We start from the raw sequence: 4983 nt of genomic DNA, 5'->3' as shown, positions 1-4983 counted from the left end.
TATCCACAAGAGTGGAAAGATTCAGCATCTCCCAGACCAGTAGTCATTATCAAAATCAATTTAAAACTAAAGAAAACAATAACACAACTCAAGATTGCCACCTGGTACTTGTCTTGCATGTTCTGGCTTACCAGGTACATTAATCACTTACTGCTCAGAACAAACCATTATCACACCATTTTATAGAGGAGGGGACTGAAGAACAGAAAGGCTAAGGAATTTGCTTACATGATTGGGGAGAATCTGCGTTTCAGAGTGTGTGCTTTAGGTAGAGCTTTCTCTAAATCTCAGGTAGGCTTTATCAAAATCGAAACCATTCCTTGCGCAGTCAATTCTCTCCTCCTATTAGGGTTAGTCAGGAGAGTAACAGAGGGCCCAGGCCCCATCAAAACCTGGCAATTGTGAGGAGAATGTCCACCAGCAGTAGCATGGGGTCGAACCAAAGGCTAAAGCAGGTTTAGTGCTCAGTGCCTGTGTCTGGAGAGGAAAGCACCAGGAGAAGCCATTGGTGACTATGGGACTCTTCCAGAATCTCTGCTCCTTCCATTGGTCTAGGCTTCATGGGCAACACAGTGCCTTTCATGACTTGATTTCACCTTTTATGGAATTTGAGAAGTTCCGTGGTTTTGACCAGGGGACATCTCTTTCAGAGTACTTCTTCAGGGACTGAGTGAGTCCTTGATCAGTGAGGGTGAGCTTCCCTATCCCAGATCCACCCTTTCACTCACTCTGTGTGAACGCCTTGAGACTAACCAAGCATCCCTGTGAGCACCCGGAGCTACCGTCAGGATTCTGCACTTTCAGTAGATGGCCTATCACCATTTATTTGGAGCGTATCAAAAAGTTTCTTATAAATTGAAAAACAAATCAAATAGCTCCTAATATGAGAACAGAGATGCCTCTTGCATTGTCTTCTCAACTTGTCATCATTATAACAGCAACTTGGACTTAGAAACCAAATTATGCTCCTTGTCAGATTTAAATTATGGAAGCATGGAAGTGTGTTTTCCTGTGTGTGAATTCAGTCACAGTGCCAAGCCTTGTACCCGAAGTAGGTCTGTTTTGGTTTCCTTGTCTTGTGTAAATAGGCACACACACACACACACACACACACACACACACACACACACACTTTTTCAATAAAATTGGAATCATATCATACAAACTATTTTAGATCTTGTTTGAATATAATAATATGTAGTAGCTATCTTTGCTAATCTGTTATGCATATAAATCAATCTCATTTCAAAATAGGGCCAATGGACATTGTTCAGAAAGTAAAGGCACATGATGCTCTGAAAGCCTGAGTAGACTCCTGGAAGCCACCTAAAGGTGGAAGGAGAGAGCCAACTCCATAGGTGTGTCCTCTGACCTCCACACACGCATTGCGGCATGCATGCACACACACATACATTATACACACACATAACAGACACACACATCTGATAACACATGAAATTAAAAAAGATAGTTGCATCCTCATAGATACTAAATGTGCAGTGTAATTTAACCAAGAAGCCCCCTGCGGAGTGACACCAGGTTGCATCGGTGTTTTGTTCTTGGTTGGTTTTGAGACAACTGTCTATTCTTCTGGAAAATGACAAAGTAATTTCAACAAACACAAATCCCTGCTGTGCAGGGTTTGATTGGTTGGAAATGGGACCTGAAATTTTTTTTAAAAAAAATTTAAAGTTCCCTGAAATATTCTGATATACAAATTGTGGATATTAAAATTTTGATGATGATCCCATGATTTGAGGAACACTGATTCAGTTTATGAAGGCTTTGGAGAAACAAAAAAGCTCTCATCCCACAGAAAGTGAGACTGTGAGGCATCACAAGTTTTGAAAGAATTTATTAAAATGCATTATTAAGAATTAGATTGCACATACCTGTTGATTCAGTAGCTCATCCCACAGAGAGAGAGACTGTGAGGCATCACAAGTTTTGAAGGAATGTATTAAAATGCACATACCTGGTGATTCAGTAATGTCTCTGTGAACAAAGAATTCTTACTGCAGTACTGCTTAGCAAACTCCGGTGAGAAAACAGCTGCGGGAAAAGAGAGGATTTGTTTCAGTTAGCATAAGGTCTCCCAGGCCCATCCACACTGTGGTAAACACACAGACGGAGAAATGGGCAAGGGAGAAGAGAATGCGGGAGCGAGAGATGCCCTGAAGCAGACATAGAGATAAACACACTTAGAAACGAGTATTCAGCATCAGGAGGAAAGCTAAAAGAACAGCATTGCTCTGGGGATTTTGGTCAGCTACTCTGTCACACAAAAAGTGACTATGGGAGGTGATAGCCATGCTAATTATCTTTGCTGTAGTAACCCCTTATCTATCTATATGTGATTTCCCCAGCACCATGCTGTAAAGCTCAAATACACACAGTAAAAAGAAATGGAACCTTTCAGCATAGTGAAAATGGGTGCACATACAAGGACATGCCTGTAGGTAGGGGTGGTGGTTTGAATAGGTGTGACCCTCAGAGACTCAAGTGTTTGACTGCTTGGCCCATAGGGTGTGGCACTATTGTTGAATTAAGAGCAGCGGAGCTGCGCCCCCGGCACCTGGCCGCCCCCACGGCTAGCTTTACCCTAAATAATTACACGGAAACTGTATTCTTTTAATCACTGCCTGACCCATTAGTTCCAGCCTCTTATTGGCTAGCTCTTACATATTGATCTAACCCATTTCTATTATTCTATGTAGCCCACGAGCCAGCTTATCAGGAATGATCTTAACCTGCATCTGCCTGGAGTGGGGGAACTCTGACTCAGTTTCTTTCTCCCAGAATTCTGTTCTGTTTACTCCACCCACCTAAGGGTTGGCCTATCAAGGGGCCTAGGCAGTTTCTTTATTAATAAGAAATCACTCCCACATCACACTGTTAGGAGGTGTGGCCGTGTTGGAGGAAGTGTGTCACTGTGGGGGCGGACTTTGACATATCACTCAATGTGATACTGAGCCCACTCCCTGTTGCCTTCAGATCAAGAGGTGAAACTCTCAGCTACCTCTATAGCACCATGTCTGTCTGCATACCACCATGTCCCACCATGACAATAATGTACTAAGTCTCTGAACTGTGAGTCCCAATTAAATGTTTTCCTTTGTAAGAATTGCTGTGGTCATGGTGTCTCTTCACAGCAATAGAATCCTTAACTAAGACAATAGGTTACAATGCAAATTATGGAATAACAAAAATTGCCCTTATTTTAAAAATGTGTAAATAGCAACAAGACATGGACCAGACTAAATGTCTGTTGGTGATGAATGAATATAGAACATGTGGTATATATACAACAAAGTGTTATTTAGCTATAAAAATGTAATCTAATTATTATGTACACATTAATTAAGGTAAAAATAAAGAGACCACAGAAAGGCACACAAAAAAATTGGATGTTGAACAAAGAAGAGAAAGAATATTGTTAAATATCTTTCTTTAGAAAATAAGAGAATCTTCTGTAATTAAAATAGTTGATTTTATAAAACACAATTAACCCCAGGACTAGAGAGATGGCTTGACAATTAAGAGAGATTAAACTCTTTACAAAGGACCTGGGTTCAGTTCCTAGCTCCCATAGGGTGGCTCACGAACACCTATCCCTCCTTAGGAGACCTGACACTGTCTTCTGGCCTCTGTGAACAGGAGTACACACAGGGTGCAAAACCAAACACACAAGCAGGCACACATGCATAAACGTAAAAATAAAGAAACTAACCTTTAAAATGGACCCAAGCAGAAAGAAATGGCGCTTATCCTAAGATGTATTAAGTCCTATGTAAAGCTTTAATCATATACTATACCAGTATATTAATGGTTACAATGTACATTTATTTGTATCATTTGTTTATATGTTCGGTTACACATAAATTAGACATATTATTATTACAATATTGGTTTCCTATCCACAGCTAAGAATAAAATGTAGGTGAAGCTGAGTGCGGTCGCGCATGCCTGCCATTCCATCACTCAGGAGGTTAAGGGAGGACAAGTGTTCAAAGCTAGTCCAGAGTATGCAGCAGAACCCAACTCAAAAACAACCAAGATACGCTGAACAATAGACAACAATGGATGCTGGGTTCTTTCCTTGTTGTTTCAATAAAATAACTGAAGAAGCAATTTAAGGGATTAAGAACTTACTTTGGCTCACACTTCGAGGCTATTCTGTCATGGCAGGAAGAATTTGGTGGCAGGAGCTCAAGGCAGATGCTCACCTTGCAATTCCACAGAAGAGTGACTAGTGCTGGGACTCGGCTCACATTCTCCAGGTCCCCAAGCCGTGGGATGGTACTGTGTGAATCTGGGCTATGTCTTTCCACTTCCGTCTACTCGAGAAAACCCTTCACGGACAAACCCACAAGTGTATTTCCCTGCTAATTTGAATCTTACCAAGTTGATAACCAAGTTTAACTATCACACACAGGTCAACAGCCCAAGGCAAGACCCCGGATTAAAAATCCAGCCTCCTGGAAAATTAGCGAATGAAGCTGATGTTGAGTTGTAGGGGAGGATGGGAGCTTGTTCATGCTGCCTGCCACCAGAACATGTTAGGAAGAGTCAAATGGCTCTTGGGTGGGGCTGCCTAGGGCAGATGGTGGCCTGAAAGCTCTACCTACAATGAATGTGATACAGATAGAAGACTGCAGGTGACACTGATTGGGAAAGAGCTGATCAGAGACCCTGGGCCCTGGCATCCTGGATCATCCCATCAGCCTGAACATCCCATGGCATCTGTGTATCATCCCATCAGCCTGAACATCCCATGGCATCTGTGTATCATCCCATCAGTCTGAACATCCCATGGCATCTGTGTATCATCCCATCAGCCTGAACATCCCATGGCATCTGTGTAATCCCATCAGTCTGAACATCCCATGGCGTCTGTGTATCATCCCGTCAGCCTGAACATCCCATGGCATCTGTGTAATCCCATCAGTCTGAACATCCCATGGCATCTGTGTATCATCCTGT

Source organism: Microtus ochrogaster, linkage group LG9 (genome assembly GCF_000317375.1).
Source record: "Microtus ochrogaster isolate Prairie Vole_2 linkage group LG9, MicOch1.0, whole genome shotgun sequence".
NCBI classification, from domain to species: domain Eukaryota; kingdom Metazoa; phylum Chordata; class Mammalia; order Rodentia; family Cricetidae; genus Microtus; species Microtus ochrogaster.
This window is presented reverse-complemented; position numbering follows the sequence as displayed.